Raw genomic sequence first — 22,689 nt, forward strand, 5'->3', positions numbered from 1 at the left:
TAAATTTCTATCTCTTATCATGATTCTGGTTTCTTTTAGACTGTTGTGTCCTGGGGGTCTCTGGCCCTCTCCATATTGCTTAGGGTCTTTCTGAAGCATTCTGACTGGAGTTTTTGCTGCCCTCCCCAATTTGCTGTTATCTGAGATACACCCAGGGATGCAGGGATGGTGCAGGCTAGCCTCCAGCCTCTGTGCCAGTCAGTCTGCAAGTTAGGCTGTACCTTGTGGACATCACAGAGTCATGACAATTTTGTAACTGCTTATTGGGTCCCAACCAGAGGCGTAGTTCAGCCCCAGCAGATCCCACCAGTTCTCTCAGCACCAGGGGTGGCTGACTAATGTTACCATGGCACAGGGCTCTGCCCAACTCCAAGATGTCCTCCACCAGTCCCCTCTGTGTCACTGATGCCGCCAAGGTGCCAGGCTCTGCCCAATTCCAAGATGTCCTCCAGCCAGTGACAGCAGCTGCGGGACCCAGTCCCTAGCACTCACCAGGAATCAATGAAGATCTTCCTCTTGGGTCCACTGCACACTGCACCGCGTGTCTTCACCGCATTCCCAGCACATGTGGATCAGTCAGTAACCTGTGTGGTGTCCATCTTCGGAGCCCAGGAGCTTCTTGCAGTCTCCTCCAGCACAGCCAGGTGGCTTTGGCTGCTTCGTGGGGCCTTAGTTCTCAGTTTCCAGCAGTTGCCAAGAGCCAATATAGTTTTTCCCCTGGATCCACTGATCACTGCGCCACATCCTCCCGTTAAGGGTCTGGGATTTGCCAGCAGCCACCATCTCAGCGTGACCTTGGATGTCCCGGCATGCCTAGTACAGTGTGGAACAGCTCTCAGTGAGCATGTCAGGCTTCAGCTCTCTACCTGTGCTTTTCCTTCCTCTTCCTAGTGTTATTTTTCCCTTTGGTTACCACCTTGGTTAATAAGAATCATTATCCATTCATCTGGCCCTCTGCATGTTGTCATATTCTAGTATCTGATCTGATTTCTCTGCAGAGACTCTGTACCCAGCCCCCTAGGAAGCTGCCTTTTTTTTTTCACTGAAACTTATTACTGTTACTCGGAAAAAAACAATTTAAAAAGGATACAATGGAAACAAATCTTTGTAAATATGGACAAGAAGAGGGGCTGAAGGGAAGAGATGGAGTTGGAGAAAAAGAGGAATCAAAATATATCATGTGCAGGTACAAATTCACTATGAGGAATATGGTTATTATTTATATCTAAAATGTACCAATAAACTTAATTTTAAAAAATAAAATAAAGTAATAGACATTTATTGCCTGAAAAGGAGATGGCATATGTCTCTTTCAGTCCCATTTCTACATCTGGAGCTGTGATCTGAGTTGATCAGGGTAGCACAGGAAGACAGGAGATGAAAGTGAGCCCTAGTGAGTGCTAAACCTCTCTGCCATGGCTAAGACTCAGCAGACTGCTAGGCATGGCGGCTTGTACCTGAAACCCTAGCACTCTGGGGGATGACACGGGAGGACGAGCTCAGCCTGGGCAATGGAGCAAGACACAGTCTCAAAAAAAGAAAAGGGCTGGGGTCATGTCACAGTGAAAAGGCCCTGAGTTCATTCCCTTGTGCTTGAGAGAGAGAAACAGACAGAGACAGAGACACAGAGAGGAAGAGAGAGACAGAGACAGAGACACACAGAGAGACAGAGAGATGGAGAGAGGGAGAGAGGGAGAGTGAGACAGAGACAGAGAGAGAGAGGGAGAGAGACCAGGTAGACTTTGTGAACTGATTGATTGATTGATTTACTTAGGTCTCATAGCACGTATTTTCGATCCTTAATCACTGCAATCCTCTTGGGGCGTTCATCCAGGTACCCCATTTTTTCTTAATTCCTCGCTCACCCCGCCCCTCCTATCATCACTGACTGCTCCCTCCAGCTCTCGCCACCTTCCACCTGAAAGATCTCCCTATTCCTTTATCATCTCTTTTATTTTGCTCTTTATTTAGACTTTGATTTTCTCATATAAGCGAAACCATGTGACATTTAAGCTTGGGCATCTGGTTTATTTCACCTCACTTTATGGTCTTCGGTGCGTCCATTTTCCTACGAATGCCTCAGGTTTACCCGTGCTTATCATTTCTTCTTCCTTGATTTCCAGCATTTCTCTATGCACGGCAAGTTAGGTAAGAGTCTGGGGCCCAAGAGCGGCCCTTCTGGAAACCGTCTCGTGACCGCTGGCTGCAATTCTCTTTGCCGCCCCAGTTGTAGCTTCGCTGTAGGCTCGTACCTGGTTCTTTGTCTGGTTTCATGACTCGGCTCCACATCTGTGTGGACTGGCCATGATGGCTGCAGAACCCTCACCTATAAAGGCCTCTGTGAAGCGTGGCCCAGGAGGGGGCTCCTGTGTATGGAGAAACTTGGAATTTCAAGTCATTCCCCTACATAGAGCGTTGGATGCATTTCATTTTTCTTTCTCCTCTTCACTTCACAAGAGACTGGGGGAATCTTAGGTCCAGAATGAGCTGACACCTTTTCTGTCTTCCTGGGTGGAAGGACCTTGCTTGCACTTGAGCTCCCAGCCACATAATCCTAATCGAATGGAGACAATCTCACTGCAGGCACGGTGGAGAGGAGCACGTTGCCAGTGTGTGTGCTGTCTCCTCTGCCCACCAAAAATCACACAAAAAGCAAATGTGTGACCATCAAAAAACCAAGGAGAAATCAACCACATATTAGAAGGCAGAAGTCAGCTACGTTTACCGGGGCACAGAAGAAAATTTTATGGAGTTATAAAAACAGAAAACTTAAAGAATCCTTGCTGACATGAGCTGACCTGCCCTCTCAGTAGCACCAAACGCTTTGGAAAACTTCACATCGATCCTAAACAAAAATGAACCAATTCGCTGAAGTGTTTGTTTAACTTCCTTTCCCCCCGAGTTTTGCTCCATTAATTTCTTCAGTTACATGAGACCCACCGCCTGCAGAGCTCCTCCCTCTGTTGAGGAAGCTTAGTTCCAGTCCTGGGAGGGCCCTGCCCACCCGCCTCCTGGCAGCTTTTAGGTACTTCTCTTATTTCTTCTTTGTTTTCTTCCCTACTCTCTTTTTCCATTTATCTGGAAGTAGCTTTATTTTACTCACTTGAATCTGAATTCTTGAGAACCAGAATCTAATTATCTAACTGAAAATCAACACACAAAACCCGCCCTTTGTGGCTAAGCCTTGACGCAAGTCCACCATCGTGGCCAGAAGCACCGATGCCCTGGTGGCCTGCTCTACCCCGCCAGCCCAGGAGAAGAGTGGAACCGTGCCCCCCGAGGACCAGCGATTCTAGCTGTATGTGTGCATGTAGGTACATTTCCTCAAGAATACCAAACTCTGTGCAGGAATTTAATTCTATATATTTATTCCGAGTAGTTACATGGAAAACTATGACCAAAGGTGCAGCTTCTTCTTTTTCACTAGTGCATGTTTGCAGTGCATGATATTTCTATTCCTTTGGTGGAGCTGGTGCATGAGCATAACACAGCTTAAGTCTTTGTGACATCCTGCCCCCTCCTGCCTCTCCCTAGAGTCCTCCAAAAGCACACTTATGCAGAAGGTGTGCAGTGTCAATAGGGTTTTACTCTGTCAAACCCAGGGGCTTAATCACTGTGATGTCAAATAACACTTTCATGAGATAAAAAATGTGGGAAACACAGATTAAAAAGCACTGAATTATCATTAAATAAAACTTTAATTTCCATTATGTAAGTCATTTTAGATACATTAGATAAGCATTAAAATATTACCCCTGATGATGTTTAAGTGGTAAGAGGATCATGGGTAACTTTCTTATGTTATCTCTGTTTTCCAAATTTGCAGTAAATTTGTATCATTTTGTAATCAGAATCTATATGTATATACTTAAAGCAGGTATCTGATAGTCTTATCGGATGACTTTGCCATTCATAATTCCTTAGTAGTTTTGACACTCTAAGACAATAATGAGGAAGAAAGGAAAATGCAAAAAAACATGCTAATTTTCCTGTTAATACATAAGAGCAACAGATTGAAATAAAAAGGAGCACTGTTTGTGCAAGATTAGGTACAATAAGACGGTGATTTAGTGTGCGAGCGCGGAAGTGTGTCATTATGCTGAAAAGCAGGTTCAGCTATATTGAAGTATGCACACAAGGGTAGAATGAATTATATTTTAAAATCCTGTGGCTAAGGATAAGTGGCTGGAAGTCATTTCTTTAAGTTTTAATACCCGTTCCCTCCTGGGAAAAGGTGTTCCTGCTTTTCTTTCTAGTCTTATTTTTTGAATTTTCTACTGTTCCATTGCTTAATCTTATAGTGAGGAAAACACCACTTCCCCAAATATCTGTAAATCTTAGTATTTTACTTCCTTTTTCCACTGTCAAGCTCACTGAAGTAGATCTTTCTCTGACCCTTCTGCATCATCTGGCTGAAAAGTTACTTTACCCTTGTGTCGCTGAAGTGCGGCGTTTGGGGTTGAAAGGTTTTCCTGTAAGCCTTGAGCCCGGGGCTCCTTCAGGGCCCGCACGGATGCCCAAGGTGAGGACCGGAGCGCTCAGTCTCCTTGGCAGTTGTCTGCTGGCATTAGATCGTCCTCTCCTGCCTCCTGAGCTGACACATCACTCTCCAATCCATTATTTTCCTCTCCTAAACCACACTTTCTCAGGCAGAATGGAGACGCACTTTTCTTTCTAAAAAAAGATACACTGACATTGAGGCATCTTCTCAGTTTCTGCACTGTTGTGATTATTTTTAAACAGAGGGCTCCCAAGAAGGGAGACCAGGGTGTGCTCCATGTTGCATACTTTGCCTGCTCTACTCAAAATCTTCCCCAGGAACCATCGCGGCAGGAGAACCTTCCCCAGCATGCAGAGAGGCAGTGTTGTCACCTTTCTAATCAGAATGTATGTGTCTGTGTTCAAGAATCTGTCTAAGGTGGTTATCCTGACCTTACGGCTCACTATTATTTTGCAATAACTACTAAACATGATACGAAATTATTTTAAGTGAGCTAAGAAGCAGGATGTGGCGGGAGGCAAGGCTAGCAAAGGTGACAGGAGCAGGAGAAATTTGCCAGAGAAAGAAGTAACTTCCTTTTCTCATATATCTTAGAGCCAGTCATGCTTAAGAAAAAAAAAAAAAAAAAAAAAAAAAACTATTATTTGGTCACCATTTTGGGGGCTCTCCTGTCAGGAGTTTGTGTGGGAGGCGCTGTCCAGGCAGGGGCCCCTTTCTGGGAACTCATAAACAGAGAACACAAATCCAAGAGCCCTGCTCAGGGCCAAGAATTTGACAAAAGGTTCAGAGGTAGATGCCCCACTCGGCCTCAGCGAGCCAGCGAGCTCTCCCACAGAGAAATGCAGCTCTGTCAGTGCCGAGATCCATCTTCCCCTGACCCCCACAGCACACAGTCTGCCCAGCATGACTGGTGACGCGCTGCAAATCAGTCAGATCCTGCAGAGTCCTTACCAGCCCACGGAAACTTTCCTTGTGTCTCCCTGACTACTAGGGGCACTTCTGTTGTGCCTTGCTAGTCTGTGCACACTTGTCTCTCCTGTAGATTGACATTTTGGGGGGTCATGATCCAGTTATCAGGGGATGCTATATCGTGAATGCTCTCAAAATTTGGATTAAATGACAAAATAAAGCGTGTCCCATATTTTCATCTCATCTGACAGCTATAAACAATATCACACTGAATTTTATGTTAAAATATCCAAATGCTGGATGGATACGAAAGTCATGTTACCAGCTGTGGGGTTCAGGAGCTCTCTGACAGCAAGCAACACTGTCACTGTTAACACGGTGGACCGTGTTGCTTTTCAGTGGACCCTCAGTTGCTTTAGCAGTGTGGAAGAGTACAGAGCAAAGCACCCGCTGGTTCTGGGGTGGGATCCAGGCTGGAAGAGCCCTCAGCCTGATGTCAGGAGGGGCGCAGGAATGTGCTGTTCTCAAACTGGCTGAGCTCCCAGAATCCTCAGTATCTACCTGGTTGGATCAACAGACAATCGAGAGACGCTGTCCCAGTCCGGTGCTCCATGAGGTGAGGCTGAGGTGGACCTGCTGTCACCCGAAAGGCTAAACCTGTGAGGAAAATCCACCTTATACTGTGAAGATCAACCAAGTTTCCTGCCTTTCTGAACTATAATTCTGGGGTTGTTTTTTTAAAGCACTTTCAAGTCATCTCTTACAATGTTCCCATTTTGATCTATAGTCTGTGACATACCCTGTGCAGAAGACTAGGAGGAAGCCAGTTTGAGGGATGTGAATTGCTGGTTTGATCATGAGAAAAAAAAAAAAATTTAAAGTAAATTTAGTTTACACCAGATAAGATAAATATCACACCTGGGAATCTAATAAAAAATGTGTCCATTATTAACACAGGCGTTAAAAGATGCAGAGAACTGAAATAGTGTCATGAGAAAAATTAGCTTACGGCTGCAAAAAAAATACATTTTAAAAGCACAGAAATGCAGAAGAAAATAACATTTAAATTATGATCATAAGCCCTGGTGTAATATAGTGCTGTGCAGGCACCAAAAAGACTCAGATTCAAGTTCTAGGTTCATCTTATGCTGTTTCCTAGAAGCTACTGAACTGCCTGCAGCTTCTGTTTACCCACCACGGGGATCATATAACCGTCAAACTCCCGGGATTGTTGGGGGCACACGTGAGTAGCCACATAAATTATGGGCTTCATAGAAGTCCTGCAGTGTCTTGCTTATTAGTACCGCTGTAACAACGCTCAGTACGTTCAAACCCGTTTGACCTGATATTCACATTCTTCATGTACAGCTTACATTTTGCAGTAATGTAAGGATAAAAGCAAATTTTCTTCTCACAGACATTTCTATAGCTAACACAGTCTCTGTCTCTCTCCCTCTGTCTCTTTGTATTTGTCGATCCTGCATGTTAATAACACAATGCTGGGATTCATTTTGGTAAATTGGTTGATGAATTTAACACATCTCCCCTTCCCCTGATACCCTTTCCCTCTCCAAAAGTTTCCTTCCTGGCTTCCTGTCCTTATTTATTTACTGATTTATTATTTAGTTTCTCATGGAAGAAAACGTGCAGATGTTAACTTTCAGAGTCTGGCTTATTTCACCGAACATGCCTGTCTCTAGTTGCATCCATCTTCCTGAAATGACATGATTTCCCCCTTCTTTATATCTAAATAATATTCTGTTGTGCTGCATGTAAATATATACTTAATTTTTCTTTGTGCATTCATTCATTAATCCACAGATGGGCATCTAGGTTGTTTTCACAGCATGCATGTTGTGAACTGTGTCACTATAAACATAGATGTGCATGTGTACTATGCTAACTCTTTTGGGAATATACCTAGAAGTAGTATAGCTTGATCAAATAGCATGTCTGTTTAGCGTTTTGAGGAATCTCTGTTACACTGATCTCCACAAGGGTGCAGTGTTTACACTCTCACCAACAGCGTAGGAAATTTTCTCACACAACCTTTCCAACTTACATTGTCTTTGGGTTCTTCATTTGGTCACTCTCAATAGGATAAGGTAGTATCTCAGTGTAGTTTTGATTTGCACTTCTAAATGCTCAAGAAATTAAACATTTTTTGTGTCCTCATTAACCATTTGTACTGTTTATTCAGCTAATTTGCCCCCATTTTGATCTGGTTGTTTTGGGGAGTACTGGATTTTGAATTCTGTATTTACTCTGCATTGAACCATCTACCTTAACGAAAGCTCGGCAAGGTTTTCTCCATCCCCCTGGCGTCTCTCACTGTTATTTCTTAGTTGCACAGAAGCTGGTCAGTCTGATGTCGTCTCTTCTACTGACTGTTGGGGTTAACGCCTGTGTCTTTGGAGCCCCGTTCAGGAAGCCTTTGCCAATGACTTTGCAGTTCTCCAGTGTCATCCGTCAGTTTCATAGTTTCTGCTTTTATATCTATGTGCTTAACACATTTTGATTTCATTTGTGTGCAGGGTGAGAGGGATTTATTTTCAGTCGTCTGCATGTGGATATCCACTCTTCCTAGTTCCGTTTGTTCAAGAAGTTGTCTTTCTTCAGTGGATGTTTCTGGCCATTTGTCAAAGATCAGCCGGCTGTGGGTGTGCAGGGCTGTGTCTGAGTCTCCTGGTCTACGTGACTCTCTGTTCAGTGCTGTGTTGTTTTTGTAACTATGCCTTTGTAGTATAGCTTGAAATTCAGTACTGCGGTGTCTCCCACTCTGGGTACTTTCTGATTTCATATGAACTTCAGGTTGTTTTTGTAGTTTTGTGAAGTATAATGTTGGTATTTTAATAGGGATCTCATTGACTCTGTAGATCACTTTTGGTACTAGGACCATTTTCACAATATTTCTTTGACTCCGTAAACAAGAAAGGCTTTCCACTTTCTAATGTCTTCTTCGATTTCTTTCTTTAATGTTCTACAAATGTCACTGTAGAGGTGTTGCATTGCCTTTGTTAGGTTCACCCCTCGGTACTTAAATTTCCTTGAAACTATTGTGAATGGAATTGATTTCCTGGTTTCTTTCTTTATGGATTCATTATTGTCGTACAAAAATGCTATTGATTTTCGTGTGTTCCTTTTGTTTGTTGTCACTTTTCTGAATTGGCTTATCAGATCTGAAAGTCTTTTAATGAAGTTTTGGGGGAGGTCTCCTGGGTAAAGCACCATCATCTGCAAACAGGGATAATATAACTTCTTTCCCTACTCACTTCCTTTTATTTCTTTCCTTTGCCTGATTTCTCTGGTTAAATCTTTAAGGACTGGTTGGCTTATTTCTAGATGTCACCCCAAACCTCACTCACTCATCAGAGAGGCTTCAGGGAGCAGCCAGATCGTGGGTGTGTCCTCCACGAGCAGTCCGCTGCGTAGTTCTGGGTCTGGACGACAGACTTCCTGGAAAGGGATGTCTCTCCTGGGTGTGGATGGCATCAACCAGCAGGCTTGGACAGGATAAAAGGAAAGAAAGAGGAGGGTTTGCTGTTCCTGGCATGCTCTGCCATGAATTACTTCTTTTCTTCCACGAGCCCCTGCCAGGCTGCCTTGACTTAGGACCAGCCGACCATGGACTGAAGCACCACAAACTGTGAGCCAAAAGAAGCTTTTCCTCATTTAAAGTTCGCGTGTTGAATATTTTGCCTCAGCAATAAGAAAATAATCAAGGCAAATACTATATTACATAGAAGTCATGAGAATAGACGCCTTTGTTTCGTTGCTAATTTTAGAGGAAATTTTTCTCCTTCGAGCACAATGTTGGCTGCAGGATTGTTGTATTTTATCGGAGATAAGATCCCTTTGTACCTATTGTCATCCAGGTTTTTCTAATGATGGAGCACTGTAGTTATATTTTGTCAAAGATTTTATATATTGATTGAGGTAATCGTGGTGTTTATCCTTGATTCTGTTCTGTGCTATACCGATGTACCGATTTACATATATGAGGCCATCCTTATATGACTAAATTTGGTTAGGTATTAACTAATTTTACTTATTTTTAATACTCCTTTTTTTACTTATTTTTAAACTTTTTTTTTTTACTTATTTATAGTTCTTTGTCTTAATTTTATGGAAAAACTTTCTTGTGGTACTTGGGATTGAATGTAGGACCTTCACACTGAGCTGTGTCCCTAGCCTTTTGATTTTTATCTTGCGAAGTTGCTGAGTTATGAAGTGTGGGCTTGCATCTATGAGCATCCTTCCTCAGCCTCCTCGGGTTTCAGGCATGCAGCGCCCCTCCAGCTGATTTTATTAATCTCTGTTGTGGTCTTTATTGCTTCTTTTCTTGTCCTTGGGTTGTTCTTGATTTGGTAGAACCTTGATCTGTAGAAACTTAGGATTTCACCATTTCTCTAATCTGCAGGATTCATTGTTATAAACTTTCCTCTTAGAATTGCTTTTATTGTGTCACACACTCTTCTGGGTTTCGTTTCCATTATCACTTGACGCTAGAAATTTCTAACTTTCTCCCCTGATTTCTTCAGTGATCCGTGATGATTCAAGAGTATATTATCGCAGCTCTATGTGTTTTCATGGTTTCTGTGCTTTTGGTTTTTATATATAGTTTCACTTCATTCTGATCAGAATAGGATGATTGAGATTATGTTAATTTTTTATTTATAGAGAATCATTTTATGACCTAAAACATGCTGTATGTGGAGAAAATTTTATGTGCTTCTGAAAAGAATATGTATTCTGCTTCACTGGATGAGGCATTCTATAGCTGTGTTAGATCCATTTGATCTGCAGGCAAGTTTATTTCTTTGAGTTTTTGTCTCATTGGCTTGTATGTGACGGTAGTTTATACAAGTCCTCCAATGTGGTTGTTCTAGTGTCTATCTGTCTATTTATGCCTGATAGTATTTGCTTTATGAAGTGGGCACATACACATTTGTAACTTTTCCTGCTGAATTATTCCCTTTACCAACACATGCTGACCTTTTTTGTCTCTTCTGACCAGTTTTTGCTTGAAATCAACCCTGTCAGGTACAAGGTAGCTGCTTGTAGCCGCTCTCATCCTCCAGCTCCTGGAAGTACCCTGTTCGTTCTCTGCTTTCATCTTGTTGTGTCCTTGTGGATACGGTGTGTCTCTTGGGTGTAGATACAGTTAGATCTTGGTTTCGTTATTGGTTTACATTTGTGATATATAATCATTAAATTCATTTTGGGGAAAGGATATCGCTATACATCTATATCTATCTATAATAAATATAATATAAATACAATCTTGATCATTGTCACCCCCTTTTCCCCTTCTGCTAATCTCCTTCCCTGACTCTGAAAGTCTACCTTACTGCTTTCTATCATCTCTCTTTTAGTTTAGTCTTATAAGAGTTGACATTTCTTGAATAAAAGATTCTCCAAACTATTTTGCACAAGAGTTTGACTGGTTTACGTTCCACACAAGATAGAGAAGGCTCCCTTATCCCCCACTTCCTTATCAGCCTTTGTGTCTTGGGGTATGTGCGTGCATGTGTGTGTGTGTCTGATACAGCCATTCTGACTGGAGGAAGGTGGGATTTGAGAGTTGCTTTTATCACATTTCTCTAGCAGCTAAATATACTGAGCAGTTTCTCATGTATTTATTAACCATTTGTATTTCATATTTTTAGAAAGGTCTTATGTTTTAATCCAAATGAAAACCTGTGTCTTTAACTAGAGAGTTAAAACTGTTAGTACTATTATTGAGATGTGTGTACTAGTTCCTGTTATCTTGTTGTTTTTGCAGTGTTTGACTCATTTCTGGTTCTTGTGCCTTTAATTATGCTCACATAGGTGTGTGTTTTCCCTTGGCCTTGTGGGTGTTCTTGTCTTGATCACCTTTGTTTAGGATTTTCTAAGGTGTTTGCTAGTTTTGGTGCTCATGACTTTCATTTCTTTCTTGTGGAAGGTCTTTATTTCTACTTGAAGTAGACCCTTGCAGGATAGTGTAGTCTATATTGACAATCAGAAACTACTCCAAGCCCTCCTGGCCTTTAAGGTTTTTGTTAAGAAGTCTGCTGTTGTTCTGATGGATTTGCCCTTATAAATGATTTGGTGCTTCTATCTAAAAGCTTTTAGTGTTCTTCCTATATCTGAATTTCTTGCATGTTGACTATGGTGTCTCATGGAGAGATTCTTTTCTAGTTGTATCTATTTGGATTCTCAATGTCTCCTTCATCTGAGTATCTGTCTAAGCTCAAGGTGCGGGAAATTTTCTGCCAGAAATTCATTTAGTGAATTTTTTATGCTTCTGACCTCTACTTCTACACCCTCATTGATTCTGATGAGTCTAAAGTTTGCTCTTTTAGAGTCACATGGAAGCTTTCAGATCCTCTTTTGATTATTCTTATTTCTTTTCATTATTTCTTGATATTCTAGTGCATTCACCTTGTTTTCGGGTCTTGATACCCTTTCTTCTGGCTTGTCTTGTCTGCTGCCAAGACTCTCGCCTGAGTTTTTAATTTTATTTATTTAAGCCTTTTGTCCAAGGATTTCTGCTTGGTTTTTTTCAGAACGTTTATCACTGCTGGAATGGCCTTTCATGCCCAACATTCTCTCCTTTTATTCCGCCAGCTGCTTGCTTGTCCTTTTTATTTGGGGCAGTGCTGAGTACCGAGTGCAGGGCCTTCATACTGCGATGCATTACCAACCACCCTTTCCTTTTACACTTTGAGACAGGTCCTCGCTAAGTCCCCGGGTTCCAGGTGGCCTCCGATTTTCAGTCAGCCTGCCTCAGCCTGAGTGCTGAGATCACAGACCTGAACCACCAGAACTTCTTTGATCTCACTCATCATGCCGGTGATCAATTTAAAAATTCTTTATCTGCAGTTTCTTCCAATTCAGCACCTGTGGAGACAGTTTTTAGGGAGTTGTGTTGCCTGGTTTTCTCCCCTGAGCTGGGATTTCGTGTTGCAGTCCGTACCTCAGTCGGGAAGGACGTCTTTTCTCCTGTCTCTTTGGTGAGTGGCTGTGTCCTTCTGAGGTACCCAGGATGTGGGTGCATCTCCATGTGAACACTTCCACTCGGTCCCTTCTGGATGCCACACCCCAGGGATGGACAGGTTCAAGCATCGCAGTCCAGCTAGAGCCAAGCGGTGTGCCCGTTCGATGCCTGAGATCCAGCACCACGGTGGCTGACTCACTTCCCATCGAGCTGGCACTCATCCATGGCCACTCCTCCTAACCTGTCCCCACTGGGCAGTGTGCCCTCCATCTGATGTGCGGTCTCCTCAAAGACTGCTGAATGCATAAATGCTTAAAAACAAGCACATTAAATGACGCATTGCCATGAATCCTCCTCAAAATACGTCCCCTTGCTTTAAAAACAGTTACCCCTTCATTCCTGACACTCTGTCGCAGTTGCGGGCACCGTGTTGACCAGTGTCTTTATCTGCTCTCTTGGGACCGCCTTATTGCCCTGAACCCATTCAGCTTGTTAACGCTTTGTGGTCCTTTGGAGTTGTGGAAGAGCCTGAAGTCACGCGGTGTCCGATCCCGTGACTAAGGTGGCTGAGGATGCGCGTACTAGTTTTACAAACCTGCCTGCCTCTCCGTACGTGGCACTCAGAAGCAGAGTTCAGTGCATCCTTTTCAGAGGCCCCTATGAGAGAGGGCTTCCAGCACTGATTCAGCAAGTGGCTGATGTGAGGGGGAGCGTTCTGAGAGGGGCTGATGATAATGTCTTTTACTAGGAAAACCTCATTCTTAATCGAAGCAGTCACTGGGTACTATGATCACATCTCGTATTTACCCTAACAAATCACTCCCAATCCTGCTGGCCCGGAAAGCTGCTTTCTCTTTGGTTCACCTGCCCTGGTCCCCGAAGCAGTAACTTCTCGGTTCATTTACTCTATCATTTTGTGCAATCATTTGTGTGCTTTCTCCCCAACTCCCACAGCCCCAACAAGAAGGCCATACCTGTGTGTTATTTTTGAAAACAAAAAGTACTGCACAAAAACCATTCACTCACCTTTTAAATCTGTATGTGTCCACTTGTGTTTGTGTGTGTGTGTGTGTGTGTGTGTGTGTGTGTGTGTGTGTGTGCTGAAGTCCATAGTATGCGTGGTTTCTAACACATACAGGAAGGGTGCACTGGTTGGTGCACAAATTGGCTTAAATACAGGAGGATGACCCAGGAGAAGCACTTGGCAAGGAAGGTGCCATCACCCACCTTTGTCCTTCACCCATGCTTTGTCCTTCACCAAGAAGCAGCTCTGCAGAACGAGGACAGCCAGCGAGGTGGCATCTCATCTGTGGAGGCCCAGCTGGCCACTGCCCGTGAGAACCTGGTTTCAGGCTTGCCAGGCATTGCAAGTGGCAATCATTTTCATCAAAGCGCCAAGTCAGATCACATACTGGAAACTGATTCATTGAGGTTATATCGCAGATGGAGAAAGGCTTTGGAAGTTTCTGCCCCATACAGCCAGCTCGAAAATCATGTGAGACTTGTCATTCCGGGAGATTTAGATGTAGGAAAAGAGTTTTGAAGTAGAAGTTTGGAAAGTTCCCATGCTCAGCTGAACTCCTGCCAGGATTATTAACGCATCACTTTGATGAGCCAAGAATTTCCATTTTCCCCACAGGGGAGGAGGTCTCCCGTAGTCTGAGGCAGAAAGCGGACATAGCTTTTTATTTTAAGAATAACGGTTTTCAACTTGAAGGAGAAAACTGTAACTAAGTTTTGACAGAGCCTGTTGGAAGAGGCAGGCATGATGTTTTATAAATGTGGGTATTAGACTCCATTGCTTTGGGTGGGTGTCTTCTGCTCCTCTGATTAGTAGAGTGTCAGCTGGGTGTGAGAACCATTTCCTCCCTGTAAACCATCTGTTTTGTCATAAAAAGTTTCCTTATAAGCCATATACAGGCAGAGAATTTGTTCCTTTTAAATTTTTTTTTTACAACGTTATCTTCTGTGTTCTTTGCTCCACATCCTGTGGTCTGAATGGTAATTTTGAACTCTCTAGTAAGAATTTGGGGGATCCAGGGTAAGAGGTAAATAATGGTCTTCAGGTGAGAAAAATCAATGGATTGGTGCTCTACCTGTGCACCAGAGATCCCATGTATGACCTGTAGGAGAAATTTTCTTAGATCACCTTGCCTGCTGTACTTCTGGTGCTCTGTGTAAAAATGGGAGACTTTGTAAGGAGCTAAACTCGGATAGCAAAAGACAATCAGCAGAGACACTACACAGTATATTACAGCCCAGTTACTCCCCTGCTTGGTGTCTTCCCAAAGGAAGCAATATAAAGGACAGTATTCAATAAGATCTCAAATATGACAGAAGTGGCAATGCTAACAGTTACATACATTATAATCACTGAAGAAAACTGCTATAGACAGTCATTAAACAACCCTCACCTACTGTGAGGTGAATTCCCGAAATTCTTCCTCAGGTTTTCATATACATGCATTGTAGGCAGGGGTTGTACACAGAGAACAATTCAGATCAGGACATGGAGTTTATAATATTTTTATAGTGGTCACCATGAGTTAACACAGGAAAATGCAGGAAATCTATCTGCAACACCAAAGACATAGATTATTTAGTCAAGAGCCTAAACCCCACAGCAATGTCCCACATGAGTCCAGATAAAAACCCAGAGCTCAGGACAGTGCTTCCCATGAGTCCAACTGGAGGTCCAGAGCCGACAGGAAGGACTCACGCCAGTCTCTTTTACGGATCCGTGCCGGGAAGACCCAAGGGTCAGCGGTGGAAGCCAGAAAGTCTATGCCAGCAGGATGAAGGAGCTGTGCTGGTGGGATGAGGGTTCTATGCTGGAGCTGAGAAGTCACACTCACAACAAAGACCAGGGCTAGCCTGAAAGGCAACACAGCTGTCCTCAGCAACACGGAGGCCCCGAGCTCCGACAACAAGCACAGTCGGGTACATGCCAGGAAGGAGTGTGACAAGTTCATCCTGGAGACCAATCAGCACATGTCTTCCCCTCCAGAGCCAGGAAGCATGCTCGATTTGAGGACTAAAGCTTCTCCAGGAGAACCAACAGCTCAGACAGCAACTCGTAGGAGAACCCACAATGCCTTCTTAATGCCTCAACCCTCCACACCTCCCTTCTTCTCTACCTGCTTATCCTGGCAACCATCCTCAGAGGAGCATCTTCTCTCAATGCATGCTGATATAATCCAGCTGGCATTAAGATGACCACCAGTTCTCAGTCCATAACAACATGTTTGTTGAATGTGTGGGTAGGCATGCATAGTCAATTTCTAGCGATCTAGTGACTTTAGTAAACATAAAATAATTACCCAGCATAGTTTTTCTTTGCCTTGAGCTCTAACCTAAGTTTGCAGGACGGTTCTGTCATTTGCTAGTCCTGTGTCCTTTGATTAGAATTGCACAGCTGTGCTCAAGTCCTTTGGGAAGACAGAGTCTGGCTGCATATTCATAAGTCATAAGCAATCAAAAGGTCAAGGACATCAGTATCAGTTTGAAATGTATGGATGGAGTCCTACGGTGAAGGAAGAGGCACTCAGTGGTTGTACACGTGGTTGAACGCTCTCAAAAGCAGCTCAATACATTTGATGAATCATGAAAATTTCAAAAGCATGCTCTCCACATGAGAAAAACGCAGCCCTCCTTTTTGATAGCCAATTTCTTTACGGTCATATTAGTAGCACTGATGCAGTTTGTCTATATTTGTTCAGCGTTTTATTCTTTCCTAAGTGCTTTAGAACATTACCTCATAGGGATGTTTAGCTCCACCTGGTTCATCCCCACTTAGGGAATTGAAGTTTGGGCACTGGCGGAACAGCCCCAGAGCCTCAGGTTCCAGGTTACTGAAGGTGGCACAGTGCCTTTCACCCCCTATCTCAGCGTCGGTAATGTGTCATCACCAAGCACAGTGAGCTGGGGTGCAGGGGCTCAGCCAGTCTCCAGGATTCGTGATGGGGCTGGGATTTGAACCCCAGTCTCATGTCCCTAAGGTCGGCATGACAGGTGACCACACTCGTTCCGTGGGTCACTATGAAAATGATCATAGCTGCACAGGGAGGAAAGCATTGCCACATTGTATTCCATCTTGTAAAAAATAAGGAACCTTGACTGCTTTGTGGGTTCCAGAATTTTCCCTCTTCCCATGTCCATTCACTTAAGGAATGCGGAGACAGTCAACTGAAAACCTAGAAGGAAAAGCACTTTGTAAACAGTTTCTGGTAACAAATTGTTTCTAAATTTCACTTCTGCATTTTGAAGTGCAAAGGAATTAATTTTGAATCTGAGGACAGGACAAAAATTCAAGGGATTTTCCACAACCTACCTAATACGTATGAGGTTGCATTTATTTTAGCAAATTTTTGCACACAAGGCTTCCCACACACAAAATATAATGGAAAACAAGAACTCGACAAGGAGCTGAGTGGTCACAGGGGCGGAGGGGAAGGGGGAGGATGGGAAAGGGCGGAACCCAGGAGCCCACCCTGAGTTTTAGCAGCTGGTGCATAGAATCGGGGGCTAGGACGGTCGGCAGGAGTAGCTGCCATCAGGCAGGCTTTTCCTGTTCGGTCCCTGACCTGAAAGCAGCTGAAATGCACCTTGATGAATCCAGACATACTGAACTGAGTTAGGGACTTTTGCAAGAGTGAATCTTGTAGAGAGCGAGTTGGTAACAAAACCCTCGAGTAAGGTGTGCTAACATGTTTTGCAAGTCGCTTCTTAAATCATGGTAGTTAACATAAGGCTGAGAAAAATCATCATGTATGATTAGGCCCCGTTCTGTTTTCTATTGACACCTAGTGTTTCTTCTTATTCTTATTCTTATTGTTTTATGGTTGTTCATTTATCCATTTATGGAAGTCTAGGAGTTGAAAGAAATGTTATAATACAAATGTACCATGGAAAAGAACATAGAAACTTTCTGCTTTAAATGTTAAAGTGTGTTTTATAATGAGTTAGTTTGATATTTTAAAGGAGATTTCATGACCACATAAGCAGAAGGAAATATGACATTTTATATTTCTTTTTAGACATTCACTGTGCATTTTGACAGACTAAAGATACACATTTTCCATTTAAGATAGATATTTAGTTTTGTTTGGTCAAGTGCTTTTTCCAAATTTATACTCATTTGGGTAATAGCAACAGAATTCTCAAGGAGCTGGTGTTCCCCGCATCACTCTGAGAGAAAAAAATAAAACAGGGTTTGTTCCATTCTGCTGTTCCCAGCAGAAATATCATCGCAGCACCAAACACAGTATCTGTGGGCATGATTTCTGGTGTTGAGAAGATCTGAGAACAATAGCTAAGTTATTATCTTTTAGCAGCAAACCTTGTGCCAATTCTAATGGGTATTTTTATTTATTTCATTGATTGATTGATTGACTGATTGATTACTGAGATAGGGTCTCACTATGGAGTTCAGGCTGGCCTTGAACTCAGTTATGTATCCTAGGCTGGCCTGTAACTCAAAGTGATTCTCCTGGCTCAGCCTCCTGAGTGCTGGGATTACAGGCGTGCTCCACCTCACCCGACTAATAGATGCTGTTAGAGAATTTCAATGGTTTCTTTCTCATCAAGACACTTGACACAGTATATTACATAGACAAATCCTAAGTTCCTGGTCATTTGCTTTGCTACCTAAGCAAGTATGCTCCCTAAATAATGCCTTGTTGCTCTGGATAAAAATATTTCCCCACATGCATTATAAGGAAATTAAGACCAGAAGGACTTGGCTTTTGCTCTTGTTCAGGTCTGAACATCAGATTCCATTGGAGACGGGAGCAGCTGGTTAATCGGTGATGGAAGCCACGTTATCATTAATCAGGGCAGCACAGCTATCGAGCACCAGCTAAGCCGGCCTTTGAAAACTGCTATTAAACTCTGATTTGCCACTTACTGAAATCCAGGACTTCATTCCTACAAAGTTGCTACCCCAAACAAGCCCTCTGTGCTGCCTCCGTGGAACTGATGCTTTTCCTCTTTAATGTTATGTTGAGGAAACAAAACTAGTCCCATGAAATTTTTGCTTCTGCGTTTTGACCCTGGCATACTGTGTCCTTCTGTGAACATGTCTGAACGTTGAGCGGTGTGTCTGCACCCCCTTAGCTTTCTTCAAGGTCGTTCTGGAAGCCTTTTCTGTCCCCAGTGCACCCCCACACCCCCACACAGGCACACACATGTACACATACATGCACACACATGCAGGCACACACACATAAACATACAGGCACACACATGGACACATACATACACACATACATGCACACACACGCAGGCACACACACACCCATATACATACATGCACATGCAGGCACACAAATGTACACATGCACACATGCATGCACACACTACCTGCACACATATGCAGGCATATACACCCTCACACATACATACACACACAGGCACACTCATGTACACGCACATGCACACACATACATGCACACACAGAGGCATGCACATACGTGCACACACAGGCACACACATGTACACGTGCATGCACACACATACATGCACACACAGGCACACACATGTACACATGCATGCACATACGTAAACATGCATGCACACACATGCATGCAGGCACACACACCCAAACACATACATGCACACACACACATGTACACATACATGCACCCACACATAGGCATACACACAGGCAGCCCAACACCACATCTTCATCGCAGACGCTGATTAGAATGCAGGGAAGGACAGGGCAAGGGCAACAGCTGTGACAGGCAGCTCAGGCTTCGGTCCTGCGTGCTGTGAGTCAGCACTTTTGAAGGACGGATGGTGGTCACTCTCCTGGTAAATCTATCAGACCGTATCCTATCTCCTCGCCTGCCCACAAGGGCATCACGTGCTCTGCCAAAAATCAAGAAATACTTTCTCATTCTTCTCGTTTAGCAGCCTAATAATCAGGCCAAGCAGGAAAATTCTATTAACTTGCTTGTCTGATTATTCTAGCCCACAAGGGAATTTTTGTAATGAATCTTTATAGTTTTAGATCACAGGACTCCTGGTTTTATTTATGCAAGTCTGTTTTCATCTACTCAATTTAAAAATATTTGACCACCTCCAGTCTGTTGGCATCTCGCTCCTCTTCCATGGTTTTGCAAATATTTCTTTGTAATTATTCTCAGTGGTGTTTGCAACATGTTGATTGGTGAAACATTTTTCATCCAAAATATTTGAAAATATTTGTATTTGAGACGTGATTTAGCACAAAATTCAATTGTATGGCTGTTTAAAAGCTTCTTTATAACAGAATTATGTTCAAGTAAGGCAGGCGAAGCAGGAGCTTAGCTCTCTAAATGGGAGAGACCGTGCGAGACACAGGAGCAAATTCATAGTAGTTCTCACAGATAATTAGCAGGCAGTGATCCCTGAGCAGAAAATGGTGCATGTCTATTGCATAGGAAATTATTTATTATAGAAACAAGAGTAAAAGGAACCATAATTCATACTATCTGAGGAAGCTGTATAAACACAGAGGCACTGGCTTTTAGCATTAATACCTGTAGGGGAAGCGTGTTTGGTTTGTAACAGTCAAAGGTCAGTGTCATGTTGGTCACGTGAGGACTTTGGGAAAGTGCAGTCTGACTGGAAAATCCTGGGTGATGGCCACAGGCTGGTCCCCAAGCCAGGTGATGCTAATGGTACCAGTTCTTTGGCATCGCTTGGAGCAGCAGAGTCTTGGTCAGAAACTGCTTTATTCCAAGTCTCCAGATTGGAGTAATTCTTTACAAAGACTGGTAATGTTTGCTTTAGCCTTCAATGTACTTTAGAGAAACAGGCAGAGCTAAACCCTGGGCCGTTTTCTCCTCTCCCTGCGTGAACCACTTTTGAGCCTCCACCCTGGACAGCTGCAGTGTTTTTGTTTGGAGGCAGGGCTGATGCGTCCCATCCTGAATGCCCACTCCAGAAGTAAATGTGAGGTTTAAACATCAAAATAGCGGTTCCTTGGGTTGAGAGCTCAAATTTCTTTAAATCGTGATAGTCTTTAGTTATTAAGTTTTTTCTTTCCCCAAGCCCTCCTGTCCTGTTGCTCCTGGCCTTCCCTTCTGTGCCTTATAAGGCTTCCTCCTTCTTCCCTTGGGATTACACTCAGGGTCAGTTTCCTGGGGTTATATTTCAGGGCACTAATTCATTTTTTAATTGTAACTATGATTTTCCCATTTAATAACTTTTACTTTGCTCTGGCTTGTGTTTTATTATTTTCCCCTAATTTCTAATTTGCTTCTTTATAAGACAAAGTTTTTGGTGGGGTTACATTTCTTTTAAGTTAATATTTATCTCATTAAGCATATTAAACATCTCCCAAAAAATATTTCTCGATGGTTGCATAAAATGATCTTTTATCTACAGGGAGATTCATGGACTGTCTCTTACAGGATTCAACTTATTCATGTGTTTTGAACGTTTGATTCCAGTCTCATCTGAGGAGAATGCTTTGCATTTTTCTTCTGTCTCATTTCCTTATTTCCCCGACATTCATCTGTTTCTCTATTGCGTTTGGTCTTATTTCTCAGCTCCCTGGAGGCAGCCAGGCCTGAGCTGCGCTGTATAAGATGGGGGACCTTGTGAAAAGCAAATCCCCCGAGTCCTGGGCTTCTGAAGCTTGTGTTCACAGTGCCTCTGATCCCTGGGGCTTGAAGTTATTTAGATGGGTTATGTCTAGGCAGCAGACACTATCCATTTATAGATATCTGAATTTAAATTCAGTCATTAAATTAAATGTAAAACGCCATTTTCCAGTTGTACCTCCCCTGGGTCTAACTGGCTGCCCTAATAAGCGTCTCTTTTCTGTTGTGGCAGACAGTGTTACTGCCCCAGCGCTGGAATTCCAGCCCCTCCTATACCCTTCCTCCCTCCCTTTGCTTCTTCCTCCCTCCCTTTCTGCAGCTCTTCTAACCTGAATTGCCTTGGCGTGGCGAGTGGCACATCCTGTCTCGGCCTCCAGAGGAGACCCTGGCTCTGTCCCAGCCAGGGGTCGCGTTGAGCCCTCCTTTTTCCTGAGGGTTCTGACGTCAGTGTATCTAGTTCTGGTGGTCAGGCTCCCCTGGTTCCTGGGTGTCTCAATGGCTCTGTGTTATTTTCTGTTCTTTAGATCAGAAGCCACATCTGTATTTTAATCAGTGTCGGTAATTCTTTGGTGCAAAGGGATTTGGGGGCAAGAATTCTGGGCATCTGGATTTTGAGCAATCCCCGTTTGCCTGAGCAGGTCCTTTGGTAGCCGTGCTCCTGCTTCTGGTGTCATGGTTGGTATCAGTGCCACTGGCAACATCCTGTGCTCTCCTTCAAGATACAGGGGAGAATTTCTTTGTGGTCACATAGAAGAGGAGCTGGGAGGTGATGGGGTTTATCACAAACTCGATTTATGGTACTATATTTCAATACTGTACCCAATTACACGCTGGTTCTCATAATTTGTGATTTGAAGAATTGACTTTTGCATGTTAGATGTACAATGCTATCTCATTTTAATTTTTATTCCTCTGATGACTAAAAAAATATATTTCACGTTAAATTTCTTTTGCTTCATTACTGTCTTACTTTGGCTTTCTTCCTTTGTTGCTGAATATTAATTTCTTCTGCTTATTTTTTTCTGGCTGAATAACTACTTATATATTCATGGAAGTGAACTTTTTTGATTATACAGTTTGCCTTGATCCTGCTGTCCTTGGCTTTCTCCATAAACTTATTTCTCAGCTTTTAATTGCACAGAAGAATTTGTGCTTTTTTGTATTAAGAAGTCAAGTAGGTTCTTTTAAAGTGGCTTTTCCTGTGTCTTAGTCAATAAATTATTTCCTAGACTAAACTAAGAGATAGGTTTCTATGTTCTTCTACCTTTTCCTTTAATTTTTAAAAAATTTTGTTTTTCACATTTAGATACCTAGTGTGCCTGGATTTCCTGCATGTGGGGTGTGTGGGGCTCACCACGCATGGTTTACCTCGTACCTATGATCAGCGGGCCCAGAATCCTTTGCGAGCTGGCCTTTCTCTCCGACTTCTGAGTCTAGCTGAGCATTATGCCAGGTCTGTGTAGGTCTAGTTCTATTTTCTTTGCTATCTAACAATCTTCTGTTTATGGCAGGCTGAATATCACACTATCTTTGCTACCAATCTTCGTATTTTGCAGGGCAAGTTCCCCTGGGCTTCCACTGTGCATGTCTTAAAAGTTTTGTTTATTTACATACTATGTCACATTTTAATACTCTGAATGTCTTTTTGGATCATATACCTACTCAATCACACATGCACATACCTAGATTGCATTTAATGTACTGGT

The 22,689-nt window shown here is 43.0% G+C and overlaps 1 protein-coding gene across 10 annotated transcripts in view; it reads left to right on the plus strand.

Moving 5' to 3' along the window:
• Nrg3 (neuregulin 3) overlaps positions 1 to 22,689 on the plus strand; it is a 956,071-nt gene that overhangs the window by 704,880 nt on the left and 228,502 nt on the right. The gene's annotated exons all lie outside the window — the stretch shown is intronic.

Source organism: Cavia porcellus, unplaced genomic scaffold (genome assembly GCF_034190915.1).
Source record: "Cavia porcellus strain 051 isolate PalLab524CR breed Dunkin Hartley unplaced genomic scaffold, mCavPor4.1 scaffold_23, whole genome shotgun sequence".
NCBI classification, from domain to species: Eukaryota; Metazoa; Chordata; class Mammalia; order Rodentia; family Caviidae; genus Cavia; species Cavia porcellus.